The sequence below is a fragment of the Mustela nigripes genome, chromosome 7, assembly GCF_022355385.1.
Source record: "Mustela nigripes isolate SB6536 chromosome 7, MUSNIG.SB6536, whole genome shotgun sequence".
Lineage (NCBI taxonomy): Eukaryota > Metazoa > Chordata > Mammalia > Carnivora > Mustelidae > Mustela > Mustela nigripes.
This window is the reverse complement of record NC_081563.1, coordinates 17,431,829-17,450,727: the sequence shown is the minus strand read 5'-3', so window position 1 is coordinate 17,450,727 and position 18,899 is coordinate 17,431,829.

Genomic DNA, 18,899 nt, shown 5'->3' with positions numbered 1-18,899 from the left:
ATGTTGACTCTGCTTCAGACTTCAGAGTGTTATAACGCCCAGTGCTGTGGACATGACTTGTTCACTTAGCAAGCACTTTTGAGTAACAACCATGTGCTAAGTAGGCAGTGGGCGTTGCCTGATGAGCCTAAGCGGACAGTGATAGGACCTCGGAGTAATAGGAGAGGGTCACAAGGATAAGAGCAAAGTCCCACCAAGTTGGGTGAGCACAGGTTCCAGGTGAAAGACATTGACCTTGGTTGTTCAGCTGTGGGTGGCAAGGGCTAGGCAGTGTGATTAGTCTGGCCATCAGAATTAAGTCTTTACCTGGTGTCTTTGGAAGATGTCACATCCCACAACCAGCCACGTCACCCTGGCACCCCGGGGCCTGGATCACCCTGAGAGCCAGTCAAGAGAAATGAGTGAAGTTTTCCCCATTTTTTTGAATGATAAATGTGCCCTGGCTTTACATGGGCAAAGAGAAATGTGCATTAAGTAAAGAGGTAACATTGTACCTTCAGCACGTTCAGCTGGAAGTGGCGAGGACAGGCCAGGGGAGTATTTCTACTGGTCGACCAGGTGCCTGTGCAGAGGCCACGCTAGCTGCAGGCCGCCGAGGTGCTGGCATATCTCCCCCTCCCCCTGCCCAGCTGCCCACCAGCTTCTCCCAGGGCCACCCTGGGGGCTGCAGCCCATGCATCTTTAATTTTTTCAATTAACAACAATAGAGAACAAATGAGGTGGAGTTTTAATTATTCATAATTCATTTAAGAATAAAATCTTTGTAAACTAAAGGAAGGAAAGGGCCATATTACCTGTTCTAAAAAAAGAAGAAGAACACGGAAAGAAGAGAGGAAATCTACTTGTTGAGATGATTTTTCCAAGGCTTTCCCTTTGGTCCATGCAGTTGGAGAAGGGAGAGGTAAGTGGGAGAGAAGCAGCAGCTCCTTGCTGGGCAGTCAGAGGGCTGCCTTTCACCCCCCTCCTGGCCTGGTCATGGATACACTGTGTGATAGCGCATCTCTGTCCTTCCTGTTCATGTGAGCTGTCCCTCCCCAAAGGCCTGAACTGACCAGGGCCACTGGTAAAGGCTCATCTCAGATCCCGCATACTGACAAGTTTTGACAGAGCACCTTCAAGGTGTACACAGGCAGTGGGTCCCAGAGGGACACAGACAGGAGCCTTGCCCACCTGGAGTTTATGGGAAGGTCATCCAATAAACCTGTGCCTCTCTTCATACATGTATGTCATCATGGTATGTGCGTACCCAGCAGCCATATTCCCTAGGGCGGGCATCGTTGGGTGGGCTGCCTTGGGTTGGGGAGATGGTGGATGAGGGTGGAGGAGATCAGAAAGGTAGCCAAAGACAGGAACTGCCTTAGACCCCTAACCTGTGGGGGGCACAGAGTCAGCCCTGCCACAGACACCCATGCATACAGCCTCCTACACTGCGCCACTTTGGACTTTTCCTTCTAGAAGACCACCCAGCCTTGGAGACTGGCCGCTGCCACAGCACGGACAGCGACAACATGGCAAAGGATACAACAGATGCAAAGACTGAGAGTCACAGCTGCCTGGGCTCAGAAACAGGGACACTGTCTGTGTAAAGCACAAGACATAGGCTCAGATGCTGAGTCAGACTCCAGAAGGTACCTGGAGCCTTGCATTCGGGCTAGGTGCAGGTCTGGGCACAGAAATGCTGTCCCAGAGACATGGTCAGAGATACCCCAAGGTGGGCCCTGAGCCATGGTTACAGGTGCAAAGAGAGTCCCTCGTCAGACAGACAGACATCATCATCAACACATAGCACAGGGATGGAGAAGAAATCTCAGATCCTGGGATCCCAGAGAGCCTGGAACAGCAACAGGTAACAGACACAACTATGACCCACATTCTAAAGATGGAGCTGGGTAACCACAGGGGCCAGGTCATCTCTCCAACAAACCATGATTCTGGCAGTCAGCACCCTCCCCTAGCTGCACCTCCAGCTTCCTTTTCCATAAAAAGAGCCAGTTAGGGAGAGAAGGGCCTTGTTCAAGTTCACAGCAGTGCAGGCTTTGTGGAGAGCAGGCTTAGCTTCTACTGCCCACTCCCTCTCCCAAGGGCCCGAGAGAGGAGAGAGGTTCCCATAGGGTGGTTTGCTGGTGCTGTTGTGTTGGTCCCCACGGTCAGGACTGCAGTGGGAGTAAGAGATCCTGGAAGAATTTGACCCATGACCCTTGGAGTTTCAGGGTCTGCCTGGCCATAGGGGTTGGTGCCTGCTTATTCCCTGGCGATTTCTGAAGTTGGGGGTTAAAAGGAGGGACCTGGGTGAGTGTCTTGGTAGAAGATGATGACAACAGGGGCCTATTGCTTGGGGTCTTCTGAGGACAGGAAAGGAGGTTCCTGTGACTCTCTGGGCAGGAGCACGGGGATTAGCACCAGGGGTGCCAGGGCTGCCCATTTGCGTGCTGCTGAGGCTCAGTGATGTCCCCTGAGGAGAGCTGGGCTGTGGCCTGATGACAGGGCCAAAGGAGCTGTCCTCAGTGATGGAGGAAGTCTTGGTGGCACTGGCTCCAAGGAAGCCACAGACACCCTCCACCTAACACACATTAAAGCCCTGTCCAGTAGCCAGTGAAGCCAGATGGTGCTGGGGTAAGATTGGGGCACCTCTCCATGGCTACAGGTGACGGTCATGACAGAGGACACCTGACATCTCTCCCATCCCCTACCCTAGCTTCTGTTTCCAGAAGAGATCAGAGATGAGGAGGGAGAGAGGCCAGTGCCCTCTCTCCCCCTTCAGCCAGCCTGCCTGTTCTAGGTTGAAATCAGGTGTACCCTGTGGGCAGGACGAGACTTCCAATGACTGAGTGACCAGAGACCAGCGGGATCCGCTTGAGAAGTCATTAAATGACAGGGAAGGATTCTGACAAAGCATGGTTGAAGGCAGCAATGGAAAAAAAATACATCAATTTCAGGGTTTTATGTCACCAAACTGAGACTGCTGGATGAACTGTGTATGAACTGGCTCCAATGTCTTGGTATATCTTTGCTGGCTGTTCACGGTGCGCATCTGTTCTCATTGGTTCCTTCTGGAGTTAAATATTCTGATAGTTCTGTAGTTAAATTTTCTGATATCACTCCCATAGACAGATGTAATCACAATGGCAGGGGACATTGACCAAGACAGTTAACAATCAGAAATGACCACAGATATAATCAAACAATCATAATTTTAGGCATAGGCAATAATTAGGCACAGACACAGTGCTGGACCTGAAAAACCATGCGAAGGATTACAGATCTAGTCCGTCTTGGACAGTTCTGGCTCAGATCCAGAGAAGTGAAGCAGAAAGGCACAGACTAGCACAGATTGGGGTGTGGAAGGGGTGCACAGACAGCTCCCCCAGACATGGTAGAACAGCAGGGAACAAGCCTCAAATAAAATCCCAGAGAGGCATAGAAACAAGTGCCTTGGACCTTCTCTGCCTGGTGCTTTTGGGAGATGGTATTTCAGAGGGATGAGTCTTTTTAGATTCTGGGAAATAACAAAGGAACTTCAGCACTGCAAAGATTTGACTTCTGTTCCTGGCTTCCTGGGTTCATCCCTTTGCCAGGAGGCCATTATATTTACTCTAGTAAGTATGGCTTAGAGATTTCAGAGACACGTGGCTATGGGTAGTAGGTGCTCTGTGGAGGGGCAGGGGGCCAAGATAAGATGTGGGAGAGGACTTCAGTCTGTGGGTATCATCCCTCATGGATGTATGAACAGGCTCTGGTGAGTGGAGGGTTCTGGTGAGTGGCGGAGGGTTCTCAGACTGAGAGCTACCACACTCAAGTGGCTTTCTCTCAGGAAGCCCTGTCCCTGGCTTTGCCCCATCTGGGGATGGTGTCCTAAAGTGATGTCAGAGCAAACCCAAGCCACCTGTTTGTCAACAACAGTATGTGGCAGAGTTCATTCAATGAAGATATTCACACAGAGGAGTCAAGAAGAGGGTAATGAAAAGATCCAGGAAAATGGTTACCAGACAGAAATACAAGCATGATCAATACAACAAGTGATGACATATTGGGTTTAATTCCTTCTCTCTTAGGTAATAACCTCTGCTCTGGTCCAGTTTAGATTCCTCATTCCTCCTGGGTGTTTTTGTCTTGTTCTCATCTCATCAGCTCTGGATTTTAGAGTTCTGACCTGGAGAAAATTCTCTGTTTCTCCTTGTACGCTTGCTTAGAGGTCCTTTATGACAAAGTCTTTGTTGTTACATTGCTGAGGAGTATCCCTGAGTCCTCTCTGCACATGGCTGTGACCTGCCCTCTTTGGTACCAGACGGTGGCTGCTCGGCCTGTTGGCTCGATATTGCAGTGCCTCACACCTAAAGGCTCTTTGTTCACTGGATGAGTGATTCCATTCTGACTGAAGTCCAAGCTTACAATATATTCCTCCTCCGGCAGATATGGTTATGGTATCAATTCTCACGCACACACCACTGAATATCTTCATTAGCCTGAAACACTCAAAGTTTTCCAGTTCAATCATTTTATTTCCAGGAATGTCTGGACTGCATGTCCACTGGGGTTACTTGTGGATCGGTAACCCCGGCTTCTTGGAACCTTCATTACAGGTCCTTAGGTCATGGCCATGACTTGCAGTGAAATCCAGGGCAACTTGTGGGGATTTCTGATTTTCTGGTATGTTGGTTAGCTCCTAGTAATTTGCTAGGGATTCCCAGAGGACAATTTTCTCCCTCCAAACTAGTTCTGTAAGTCCAAATGATGCCCTTTGAATCCAAAGTTATTCTAGGGAACCAGGGAAACATTTATCCAGGACAGACGTGTCTGCATCATTCTGAATGTCAGAGAGCCAGTGAATGCCCTTGAGATGGAGGGCTGCCACTGAAGGTGTGGCTGGGCACCGTGAGATTTTATCAGGCATTTAAGGTTCTGGTTAGAAAGAAGGAAGTCTTTGCTCGTGGCTGAGATCACCAAAGCCCTACTGTTATTACCTGTGAACCGTGTCTGTGCTTTGGTGGCATGACTGGGAGATACAACTTGGATGACAAAAACCCAAACTACTAAACCCAAAGCCCTTGGGTCACCTGTCCACCTTTGGTATTCCATCCCCCGGACCCCACTGTGTCTGACACAGAGCAAAGCAAGGTAGTCAAGGAAGGACACAGTAGAGCTCAGAGATCTTGCTTTCTTTCTGAATCTCTTGTTGTGATCTTCAATCTCCTCTTCTTGGTTTCCAAGATGCTCCCTTGAGAGGTGCCCCAGACTATGCAACATTATTTATTATATTGATCACCCATAATATCCCCAAAGGCTCGATGTAAAGGGAAGTGACTGGTCCTAATGGCCCAATTAGGTTTATTATCTTCTGGCTCCTGATGTAATGTTTCTGCTGCAGACTGCAGCAAGGGAAAGGCGACTGATGGCGGGGGGGGGGGGGGGGGGGGGGGGAGGAGCCAGGATGGGGAAACTGGGGACCAGAGTTGTGGCTCTTAGCTTTGTTGTCAGCTCACCACTTGACCTTGGGTGAGATATTCCTCCTTGTTGGTCTTAGTCTCCTAATTCTAAAAACAATCAAGAACATTTATGGAGTCATGGGGCAGTGGGCTAAATGCACTATGTGAATTATCTCATTGAAAGCTTCCTACAGACCTATGAAGTATATACTGTTATACCAAAGAGAGGACACCAAGGGTCAGGGAGATTATGTGAATTGCTTGAGTTCTTACTGCTGGGAAACCACACACTGGGTTTGAACCCAAGATGTATGAGTTTAGAGCCACTGTCTGAAGCCCTCCACTCTCCTGCCTCTTCAGCTGCACTTTGAGAGCCCTGCTAACCTGGCAAGAGAGATAGCTCTTGCTGCAAATCCTAATGCCAGCCCTATAGCTTCTGCTTCTACAGGAGGTCCATGAACATTGCAAAGATCTGTCCCAGCCTGGGTCCTATAATTAGGACTCCAGCTAGTCCTTGCAGTGCACTGCTGGAATTCAGAATCCAGTTACATTTATATTTGCATTTATAGACCTTTAATAAATCTACATGTAATAAATCTACATGTAAATAAATTACACATGGAAATATTTATTTATTCATTTATTTATTAAAGATTTATTTATTTAACAGAGAGAGAAAAGAAGAGAGCACAAGCAGGGGGAGCCGCAGGCAAAGGGAGAGGGAGAAGCAGGCTCCTCATTGAGCAGAGAGCCCTACGTGAATCTCGATCCCGGGACCCTTGGATCATGGCCTGAGCTGAAGGCAGACATTGAACTGACTGAGCCACCCAGGCGCCCCAAACATATTTATTTTTTGGTGAGACCAGTTCTCTCTCATTATGCTTCTTGCCACCCTACCTTCTGTGTTCTAGCCTGCCAAGCAGTGGCTGCTGCCTTTGATCAGCCCCCAGAGAGCCTGGCCGGAGCCGAGAGTTGGTCCTGTTAGCAGGGGTGGGTGACATAAAGGTGTTTGTGCACCTTGATGCTGGTGTTTGCTGATGATCACTCTGGAGGCAACAGAGAAGAAGGCAGGGAGGTGTGACTGCGAATTCATTTTGGAGGTAGAACCTCAAAGATTTTAGTTAGAGACTTAGGGACTGTAATGTGTGCTCAGCCCTATGTCACACCTTGCTCATTGAGGATTTCACTTTAGTTTGGATTCTGGGAACCTACAGTTTTTCCATCAGGGCCCTCTCTTTCCTTTCTCTCACCCCATTTGTTGGCTTAAACACCAGAAGCCCCATCCAGGTGCATCAGGCCTCGGACAGTGTTTGTGTTGGCATTCCTGGTATGCTCTGTGTTTGCCCTTTTGCTGTATCCTGCTATAGTATTAATGCCTCTTGAATTCAGTATGCACATTTATCCAAATAAGGGTGCCCTTTCAAACTGAAAGAGAATCTGAGAGCCCCTGGTGACTGGTGGCTGCTGTGACGGTCCCAGATCTGCAGCTCGGGGCTCTGTCAGGAGAGGGTGGCCACATTGTCCTGTGTCCCCTGGAGCCTGGAGGTGGGGGCAGGACTAAGGGTTGCCAGGTGCGCTCTAATGATTGTTTTCGCTGAAGAATTTTGGACTCCGCACTATACAATTTTCATCCTTTTTGCAAAATGGATGATAATTTGGGTCTGTCTTGACTGCCGGTTTTGCATTGCTAATATTGATGGGAGGAGGATTTTTGCCCAAGTTCTCTTAAAATATGAGAATTTTGGTCCAAAATATGTGAATTTTTAATTGCAAGCCTGGCAGCCCTGGGTGGGTTTTGTGTGCAGCATCTGTTCCTTCCTCCGTGCTCCTCCTGCAGCCTCTGCCTCTCCCCTCTCTTTTCCTTTCAAGCCTTTTCCTGGGCTTGGGTTGCCCTTGGATTCTCCTCGCGGGGCAGTGTAGACCTTCCCTCGCGGCGGACCCAGCTCTGCCTCCGGTCCCGAGGCGGGACCCACAACCATGCATTGCCTCTGCTTCTTTTTTTTAAAACTGCAAATGCTATTTTCCAGGGGGCTCTTAACCAAGTTGCACACATTTGTCTGGGCTTGGAACCCGGCATCCTGGGCGAGGTCCCGGCCCTCACACTGCCTTGTGGTTCTGTGTGAAATCTCATTACTGTCGGTTCGGCCATTTTCCCGCTTGAGAAACGCGGCGCTCGGCTCGCTCGGATGCCGTTTATTTGTCATGTTTGCATTGCAGGGGCAGCGACTGTTAAAGAAACACCCTCTTCTCCTCTGATCCTGCCCGCCCCGCTAGTGATCAAACACGGCGCGTGTTGGTGCTGTCAGGAAGCCCGAGAACCTACGTTTTTTTTCCGGAGCGCTTTAGCTTTACACAGCAACGTGGTCTGACATTTAAAATTAATCTACGCGGTAAAGTTATTAACGTTTGAATGTTAGCGCTGGAATATCCACAGTGACCTCTCCTCGCAGGCTGGTGTTTGTTTGATAAGGATTCCCAGCCTGTGTCAGAGCCGAGAGCAACACAGTCATACTTGCTTTTTATTAATTCTGATACCGGGTCTCACCTTGGGAGATCTCCGAGAGCCCGAGAGGAGTGCTCAGATTTCTCCAGGAGAGAGCCCGGCGAGCCAGTCTGTGCCAGCTGGTCTTCTCCCCGGAGACACAATGAAGACCCAGAGAGAAACCAATGGGATTTTTTTGAGCTGCTGAGGGATGCTGTTCTGGGGCTTTAGTGGAACACACAGGTTCTCAGAACTTCTAGGGCATGAGCTCACACAGACACACACACACACTCTTCTAGAAAGTTCTAGGGAATGAGCACACACACACACACACACACACACTCTTCTAGAAAGTTCTGGGGAATGAGCTCACACAGACACACACACACTCTTCTAGAAAGTTCTAGGGCATGAGCACACACATACACACACTCTTCTAGAAAGTTCTAGGGCATGAGCTCACACACACACAGACACACACACACTCTCTTCTAGAAAGTTCTGTGCATGCGCGCGCACACGTACACACACACACACACACACACTTCTAGATGTCCAGGAGAGTGTGCTACGCATGTCCTGGCTGTTGTCAATCAGCCAGCCCATGTCTCTTCACGGTGACCGGAGGGAAGACTGGGGTGTCTTGCTACGCCTGTCCACGGCAGGATTTAAGGTGACTTATAATTCATGGAGTTAGGAACTAGATTTAGGGAGCGTGTTCACTAACTTCTCTGGCAGGCATGAGAGTCAAGGCAGGAAGGGGAATTCTAGAAGGTAGAACAGCATGACTAAAATAGAGGTGAGAAGAAAGTAGGGGCCATGCGAGGATGTGATTTTGATAGAACAGGGTTTCTGTATGGGAGTGTGAAAATTAGAAAAGGGAAGCCTGCCTGAAGCCGAGTCGAGGTCGAGCGGGGCGAGTTCTCACACCCTACAGCACTACCTCAACTGGAAATCCAACAGGAAGGGACGGATCTCCGACGTCCCTACTGCTTTAGCCACTACTTTACTATCACAGCGGGTGAACCACGAGGCTTCCTCCTCCTCCTGCACAATAGCCGAGCCAATGAGAGACTGGCACAACTCAGCCAATGAAAAGCCGCTATACTTTGAACTCCCAGTGTGCTCCAATAGGCGCTTTGTTTATAAGACCCCGCCCACCGCCACGCCGCTTTAAACGAGGGCTCCTGTCCTTTGTTGGGCTCATTTGCCTGCGGTTATATGTGGTGGTTCTCTTGTTTTGGGTTGCAATTCCGAATGCTATTTCCGAATAAACCTGTATTTTTTTTTGCGGGTGGAATAACTGGTGGCTTATCTTTTAAGGTTAAGAGGGGCAATTACAGGATGAGGGTGGAGCGTTTTGCAAGAACCCGCTTACAGAGAAAACCTTAAAGCCAGTTTAAGTGGGGAGTCTTTTGAGGTGCTCTGAGCAAGCAGATGTCATGGTCACAACTGCACTTTCCCGGGGTTAATGGGGGCAGCCGATTGGAGCATCTGTTGGGGGGGGGGGGCCCGGAACCAGCCGTGTCCAGGTGACGTTCTTGCTGTGAGCTTTTTGAGCTTTCTGTCTCGCTAGTCCCTTTGCTCCTGTGCTGCTGTGTTCCTTCCCATCTCTGCCACTCAGACTCCTTATCCTTCTTCACCCGCTCACCCTGCCTCTTCCTGTTCTCGGGTTCTGTCCTGTGGTTACTAGTTTTCTTAGTCTGTTCTCTTTCTCTGGCAACCTTACCACTGTCACAGCCACAATGACCAGGAGGTGGTATCGGCATGTGTGAACCATGTGTGAGCCTGGAAGGCTCAGAACTTAGTTCTATGAGGGACTTCCTCTGGCTTCAGAAGGTGAGGATGGCCCGTCCCGCTGCTCCTGTGTTCTGTCCAGCATGCTTGCACTTCCCCCTTCTTCTTGGAGTTAACATCCATCTCCTGCATCCCCACCATGCCTGTGTTCATAGTCTTTCTATGTCCCTTTCATGCCTGCCTTCCCTTTTATCTCTGCCTGTAGAAATCCTTCGTGGGCTCCAAACAGGTTCATATGTCAGCTGCTCCCCTCTGTGATTTCCGTGACCTTTTCTCTTGCTGTGTTTCACTTGGGAGGTACCTGCCTCTCATTTCTCCAGGGTGGGTGTGGGTTAAGGCTCTGTGACATTGTGATTCTTCAGGGGACCAGGTTCTATCCTGAATATGAGAGGTGGGTCTCACCATAAATGGGAGTCATACGTCCTGCCCATCATGATTCTATGAGGCAAGACCTTCAAAGCAAATGAGACCCCTAGGTGGCTCTCAGAGTGAAAGTTTTTCTCTGGGAGGGTGTTAGTCAGAGTGGTGGGGATCCCTGGGTGTGTGAACTTCGTGGACATAGACTTCCTAAACTCTCCCTCCATGTTTACCCACTTTATTCTCTCAGGGTGCAGTAGAGACTTTGTGAAGAAGTCATTTTAGCTGACTGAGGCCATGGGGACTGTCTGCTGCTCTAGTGACACCGGAAGCCCCGAGGCTGGCGGGAGGGTGTGTGCAGGGTGAGGCATCCCCAAGGCAGGCAGAATTGGTAGGTGGCCCATGTCTCTTCACCAGTCCCCTCCCGAGATCCCTTCTCAGAGCAGAGTTTGCAAAAGGCAAGGTGTCGTTTTACTGAAAAGGTGATTCCCTTACAGCAGAATCGATGTGGCTTCTTGAAGATCAGGAGCTGTGTCTTTGTCATCTTGTTTGAGCCCAGAGCCCAAGCACTGAGCCACTCTCAGAGCTGGCTCAATAAATACCTTTTGTTTTCTTCTCATCTTTCCTCCCTCTGCTCCTTCTCGCATCCATAAAAACACACATTTATTGTGGGATGAATATAATTGACCAGTTTGCAAGTGAGGGTACAGGAAGAAATGGAAGTGTGTGCACTTTCGTAGTTGATGGCTGTGTGTGTGTGTTGATGCGTAAGCGTGTGTGTACTGGTGTGTGAGCGTGTATGCATGTGCGTTGTGTGTGAGTGTGCATGTGTGTAAACATGCACATGTGTGTTGATGTGTAGGAAGCAGGGAAACTAGAAAAGAGGTGCCTGAGGATAAGTTTAATGGCCAGACAGGGAGGGCCAGTGCCACCCTGAACAACAGCCATCTGTCTTCACCATCCAGTTTGGGTCTGTCCTTCGGACGGCCCAGCCCTTGACCAGAGTCTGCTTTTCTGGCCTCTAGTCCTGATGGAGCTGAGGGGCTGCAGTTGTGAGGAGGGCTTCATTTGGGAGGGAGCAGGTGCCTCCTCTCTCCATGTCCTCCAGATCTTCCTTCATTTATCAGCACGTTTTGTTTCTGTTCAACAACAGGCACTAGGCAGGCGACTGTCTCATGCATGGCCCTGCCCTCCTTCTTGAGTCCCTCGTAAAGACACCAGCGGTGTGACCTCAAGTGTTTCCTGGAGGGAGCAACTGCATTCTCCAGGTAAGGGTGGTGACTTCCAGGACTTCTCCTTCCCCCTCAGCACTGACTAGTGCAAATGCCAAGTCCCGCCCCTTAAAAAGAGAAGGTTCTAATCTGAGGAAACATCCCTCTCCATTTTCATGCTGCTTTGGAAAACATTCAATAAAAATAGCTTTAAGGCTTTAATACTTAACACTTGAAGATTTCTTTTATAGTGCTGTGACTGAATAAAAAAATCCCATTTTGCATGAAGATAAAATTATTCAAGTTATTACATATTTTATATATATATATATCTGGAGTGTGTTATATATATATATATATATATATATATATATATATATGTGGTCCAGAATCCACATTGTGTCAGCCATAAGTGGGCTCAACAGGTCTGAAAGCATGACGACCAGAAGAAAGCCTTGATTCTGTTTCAGGCCCTGACAACAATCCAGGGACTGGTTCAATTTTGAAGTTTCCTCTCATAATGGGAGCTGGTTTTTGTACAGTGCTTGTTTATTTATTTATTTAGTTGTGGCACACTGGAGAATAAGGGGGGGCCTTGTGAATCCATGCAAGTGTAGCCTGACATGGAGATATGTTAATTAGTTATTTAATATGGCTACAGTTATTTCCCAAGGAAAAAAAAATCCACAAACACAACAAGTAATTGCTATTAATCTTAATTATTATAATAACCTTCCTATAAACAATAACTGTCTGGCTACCCTATCACGTGTTTATTTCATTACTGACAAGAGAGATCTTTAAAATCTCATGATAAATTAATGCTTTTACCATTAGCTTCAGTATGTTGGCCATGGGAAGAAAAATGATTGCGCAGTTTATAAAGCTGTTGAGAAAATTCTTCCGCTCTAGCTCTAATATTCTAGATTTCTCATCCTAATATAATTCTTAATTTTTTATTTCTTTTTCTCCAAACCTCTTCCCAGTTTTGACTCTTTCTTTGTTTAAATGACTTTTGTTTCCTAATTGCCCTGGGTGAATGCTCATGTCTGTTTTGTAATGATGTTTACAAGAATCCTCAAAGGGTTTAGTGATTCATCTCTGATACAAATGCCAGTGTTGTTGATGGGTTATTATTATTATTATTTTTTGCTTCAGGCCACAGTAGATCACACTTAGCTTTGTCCAGAATCACTAGGGGGATGTGTTTATTTAGCACCTCTTTATTTATTATGAATGAACAGAGAGGTTAAGACACCTGCCCAGAGATACCAGTGAATTATTTATAAAGACATGAACACAATGGACATATGTATGGGTTGCCAAGTGTTGCATTCCGAAATATCACCACCACAACCTGTAGATAAGCAAAGCTGAGTTTATTCCTTACCATGACAAGAGAGTACCAGCTGCCTAGAACCTGGTCGTGTCTTGCTGGGGGATGAGCAAAGTTGAAATATTTAATGAAAATTTCAAGTCTAGCTTAAGGTGGATCTTTCAGTGCAGAAGCTTGTTTAGGATTAGGTAAGAATCATGATTCAGTAGGTTAGTATTGGTGAGCACCAGGGTGAGGAGTTTGAGGAGAGGAGTTCAAAGGGTCTTGGGGTATAAACTGCCATTGATGCTTTCTATTCTAGAGCAGAGTCTTTTCAGAAAGTTTCTGGTTTGGATGACTTTCACCTTCTGAGTAAGAATGTCCTAGAAAACTGAAGTCATCTTAAGCTGGATAGTGAATTGTGTGGATGGTTTGATTTTACTTTACTGTGTATAGTATTTAGTTATTTATACATTTAGTGATTTTTACTCATCTTTAGATGTTTGTTGATTTTGTACTTATGCCACCGGGCTACTCTCCATTTTGTATCAACTGAGAGCATGGCAGTGAATTCTCCCACCCCAACCCCAGAGACACTCAACACTATGGAATAGAAACAAGATTACAATCCCTCTTGACCTTGAGCCATACAAAGTTGACCTTCACAGAAATACCTCCATGTGCAAGAGAAAGCTAGTGGTACTCTCGATGAAATTACTCATTGAGACCCGGTCTTCCTGGGCTTGGAGAAACTTATGGGGGATACTTGGGCTAGAATATTTTGTGCTTGGGTATTTCCAGTCTTTGAACCAGTGGTTCTCAATCAGTGTGCTTTGGTATGGTTGAGAGATAATTGTGAACCCTTACAGGTGAGTAGCCAGCATAGTGAATAAGATAAAATTAACTTGTTATAACAACCCACTGTGGGGGACAGAAACGGAATGTTGTGTTGTGACACAGTGTAGAGATGGTAGAGTACGTTGCCAGAGCGATAGCATCAGCACACATCTGTGTTGTAGAGTGATCCTATTTTTACTGTGAAGTGCAAGTATGTTGCCTCCTTCATGTGTAAAGGAGCAAGTAAATTGATCTAGTCATGCAGTGACACAATGCTGAAATGAGTAGTGTGACAGCTTACGGGGAATGTAGTTCCTTCAAGTGCATGGCAAAAGTTCTATCATTTGAAAGTATGCTGTAAATGCAAAAATTAGAGAATGCTGCTTTAAACAGTCTGTTAACATACGAGTTAGGGTAACTTAGTTCTTGATGTATACTGTCCCAAACTACAGTGGTTCAACCCAATGAAGGTTTAGTAACAGTAAAAGTTTATCTCTCTCTCAAGTCACAGTCCACTTTGGGTGCTCCTGGGTGGCAGGTGATGGTTCCTAAGTGGTGGTTCAGGGAGCCAGACGTTTTCCATCTTTAGGTTCCTCCGTTGCCTGAGACCTCAGAGCCTTCTGTTTCCAGCTGGGAGAAGGGGAAGAGCAGGGTGGAGATGGAAATACCCACTTCTGAAAACCCCAGCCTGAAAGTAGTATACATCTCATCTGAGCACGTTCCTTTGGAAAGAGTGGGGACATATTTAAATGCAAGGGAGGAGCTGGGAAGTGCAGCCCTTTTCTTGACAGCCACCTCCCAGTGACACCTCCATACACTAGAAGGGCAGCATGACTTGGTGGACAGCTAGTTTTTGGTGCCACAGTCTGTCCCCTGGATGCCTGAAGTCTGTGCACACCACTTCTCCTCCCCACGCATCTAGCCCAAATTCCTGGAATTTGAACAGTTAAGCGTCGGTGTGGCTCACTGTGACCCAGTAAAGCAGTGAACCAAAAGACAGGGGATCTTTCTTCCTCCCCCTCCCCACCCAGTGTAAAGGGTAGAGCAGAGGCAGCATACCCCCAGCGAGCGCTGCCGTTCACAAGAGGAGTGGAAGATAGAGCAGACGCTGGTCCACTGTGGAAAGTCCTGGCCCACTGTGGGGAAGTCCCTTGACGAGCCCCAGTCCTGCTCTCAGGGAGGAACTCTCTTGTCCACTCTTCCCATAGCCCTGTTCCATTCTCTGGAAGGCTTCTCTTTGCCCATCACCCTTTATCTGAACACTGCTGATGTGGGCCCTGGGGAGTGTTCTCTCCTTGCTTGCTTCTTCCTGATGTAAGATGAGGGGGACTTGAGGATTCCTTATTGATCACAAGCTTTTTCTTAAGGCCAGAATTATAGTTTTCTTGGTAATGTAATTTTGTCAAAAACTTAACAGGCTTCTGATCTTCTTGCTTATTTATGGTTTCATATGCCCATAACTTCACCTAAAGTTCCTTGCTAGAGATAATTGCTAAGCCAGCCTTATTTATTTGCTTATTTTCCTTCATGCTTCTGTCTCCCGGCTACCTTGAGACCGTCCAAAACAATAGGTGTGGGGGGGACGACAGCACCCTTAATTTACTCTGCCAGAGGACTGAGCTCTCCTGCCTGAGACATTCGAATGGACCTTTGTGACCCAAAGCTTGTTTTAATCTTATCTCTTACTGTTTGGGGGGGTAGCAGTTGGGCCCTGATTTCTGGGTTCTTTCTACTCCTTTTCATTTTGTGTTTGCAAACAGGCCATTATTTTTCTTCAGCTCAGACCTTTTTGTCATCCCTTGTTTAATGCAAGAAGGAGCAGGCAACGCACAGTAACGCTGTAGCTCTTTCCAGCTGTTTCTCTTAAGCCCTAAGCTTAGTAGGCGCTTGGTCTGCCTTCTAGGTAATGCCAGTGATAGTCCTGAGTGCTTTGGCCTTGCATATTGGGGGTTTCCATCTTTCCAGCCTCTGGGCTCCATAGTTTTACCACCTGCTGCCACACCACTAGGGGGATAGCGCGTCCTTGATAGGTTTGTTACTGTGGCCCACTACTTGCTCTGCCAAGTTGGCCTTCTCTGAGTCTCCATCTTCTCTGGCCGCTCCAGACCACACTCTGTCGGAACCCAAGTTTCTGGGCTTGTTTGTGGTCTTTCAGAAGCTCTCCGCATTTTCGTGATGCGTTTCATTTGATTATTAGTCACAAATTTTGGTTCATTTTCAGTTGATCTTTTCTCTTACAAAGTGTAGTTAATGGATACTGTAGCTAAGCTGTTGAGTTTTGAAAATGAATGGAGACAGACTTTGAGTGTGGGCAGCTCAGGCCAGCCCTGTTCTGACTAATTTCTTTGGGGATGGTTTGATTTTAACATCGGTCAGGGAGGCACGTTCATAAGGGGACAGGTTGCAACCACCATTGGTGTAGTGAGATCAGGTGGTGCAGATTTTCTCTGTCCTGTAGTACATAATAGTATTAAAATTGTTTTCCAGGTAAATAACTGAACATGTCCTGTTCAATGGATAAAATGACACTGAATATAAAACGTTTATATTCTATGGTTATTGTGGCCCACTTTTTGTTAAGTTGTATATACTGGAGGTGTGCGACATGATGTTTTGATGCACATATACATTGTGAAGTGATTACCACAATTAAGCTAATTAACACATCCATCACCTTGCTTAGTTACCGTGTGTGTGAGTGTGTGTATGTGTGTGTGTGTGTGGGGTGAGAAAACTTAAGATCTGTTCTCTCAGCAAATGTCAAATAAACAATACGATATTATTAACTATTGTAACCAGACTGGATATGAGATCCCCAGAACTCAGTCATCTCATAACTGAAAGCTTGTACCCTTTGACCAACATATCCCCTTTCCCCCACCCCCCAATACCTGGCAACCTTCATTTTACTCTCTTTCTATGAGTTCAACTTTCCATGTTCACATTTTAGAAGTTAGGCCAGGAAGATGTTTAGTGAAGTCTAGTTTTATGGTAGAACTTCAGATATTCTTGGGGTCCCACTTAGTTGAAGAAGCCAATGTCCGAAGTCTGCTGACTCATGTTGTCAGTGACTCTTGTCACCCAGGTCATTTGGAGAGAGCTGTGTTGGTCAGGATGGTCTGTGCTTTGCTGGGGCAATGAGCACTACCCTTGGCTTTCAGTGAGCTGACCTAGAAAAGGTAATTTCTCACGTAACTGTCTGATGTGGGTTGAGAGGCTTTTTCTGGCAGCCCTGCCTCAAGCAGTGACTAAGGTAGCTGGATCTCTTCCTCCTTGTCATGCTGACATTTTTAGTACATGGCCTCACCAATTGGCGGAGGAGAAGGAGAAGGAGAGGACACGCACAATTGTTCAGGAGTTTTATGGGCAAGACTGAAAATCTTATATGTAATTTCTGCTGACAACCCACATCACCTGGCCCCAATGTAACTGCAAGGAAGTCTGGAACATGTAGGCTTCCCATGGGTCTAGGAAGGGGAAATGAGATTAGTGAGTCCTGAGCCAGTTTCTGCTTTAGAATCATAATGGTATTCCTTTAAATGTGATGTTGGGAGAGGGAACAAGCCTGAGGGGATGGGAAAGGTGGATGGTCCATGTCACTCATGGACCATATAATTGGACTGGCCATAGGAGTGATTCATGTGGGTTGGGACAGAATGAGAGAATTCCTGCATTGTGCCAAGCTTCCGGGGAAAGGTGGAGGGCTGCTTTTGACTGGAGTAGGAAGGAGACACAAGAGTCTGTAGCATATGTACCCTTGCTCATGCCTCTCTCCTGACACCAGTTTTAGTTTTTCCCATTGTGAAAAAATTGGTCTTTCACCCAATGACACCACTTTGATCCCACCAGGTGGTGGCCTCACAGCCATGAGAATGTAGCAGTAGGTTCTAATGGTTGGCCTGTAGCATGTGTGGGGTTAAGATTTCTTCCACTTCCCTTAAATATATACCTGTTCATTTTCTAAGGTGAGTTCATCATGGCTGTTTGCACGGAGTGCTCTCAAGTAGAAATGGGGCCACTTGGTCATTACTTGGTGAACCTGAGTCCTTCTGGTCATTAAAAGGGTATTTAGCCAATAAACCCATGAAAAGATGCTCTACATTACACGGAAAATCATTAGGGAAATGAAAATCAAAAGCACAGTGAGATACCATGTCGTACCCATTGGGATGGCTGTTATAAAACATATATGTACGAAAACAAGTGTTGGTGAGGATGTAGAGAAATTGGAATCTACTGCTGGTGGGAATGTAAAATGGTGTAGCCTCTATGAAAAATGATATGAAAGTTCCTCAAAGAATTAAAAATAGTATTACCATATGATACAGCAATTTTAATTCTGGGTATGTGCCCCCAAAGAAATGAAAACAGGGCCTTGAGCAGATATTCGTACACTCATGTTCATAGCAGTATTATCCACAATGGCTCAAAGGAGGAAGTGGCCTACATACGCATTGCACTTGAAGGAATAAACAAAATGGGGTGCATATACAATATGGGGTGAATATACACACAATATAGTGTTCTGCAGCCTTAAAAAGGAGGGATATTCTGACACAGGGTATAGTATGGATGAACCACGAAGACATTATGCTAAGTGAAGTAAGCCAGTCATAAGAAGACAAATACTGTAAGATACCACTTATATGAGGTACTTTGAGTAGTCAAATCCATACGGTTGGAAAGCTTGGTGGGTGCCAGGGGTTGGGGGGAGGGGCAATGGAGAGTTAATGTCAGGTATAGGGTTTCAGTTGGGAAAGATGGAAAAGTTCTGGAGATGGACGGTGGTGGTGATTCCACAATAATGTGAAGGTCCTCAATCCCTCTGCAAAGTATGCTCAAAAATGGTTAAAATGGTAAATGTTCTGTTATACATATCTAACCACACTTAGAAAAGGTATTTCCCTAATTTTCTACCCTCTAAACGTGCGTGGAGCCTGAGAGATGGGGGGGGTAAGGTGGGTTCTGGGTGAGGATGACCCCTAGCGAAGCCGTCCAATTCTGGGCTGGTACCCACACATGCAGCTGGCCCATCTGTAAACGGAGCTCAGTCTTCTTCTGCATCGGTCTGAAGGGTCTGAGGGTCCCCTGCTGTGGCTGTCGATGAGGCAGGAGAGGTGCCCGGGCCACAGTGGTAGGCGACAGGCACTTGAGCAGTCTGCTCCTGCAGCCTCCTGTGCCTGTGATCCGTTTGTGCCCTTCCCAGGGGGACAACTTAGGTCTTACTGGGAATTATTGCTGGGCCCATGTGGCCTTAGGACCGGTTCATGGTGGGTGATTCTGCCCACATGGTCTTTGGGAGGCCCCAGGGGCGGATTTTCTGCCTCTGCTAGGGCCCAGTGTCACTCCAGAAACTACTTCTTGAGTGGTGTATACTGTGGCACAGGGCATAGTCTTGCTCCAGAACTCCAGGCAACTGTGGTGGGACTCTCCAGTTAGAGGTTGCTGTATGTCACATGGCGTCTTTTCCCTTCCCT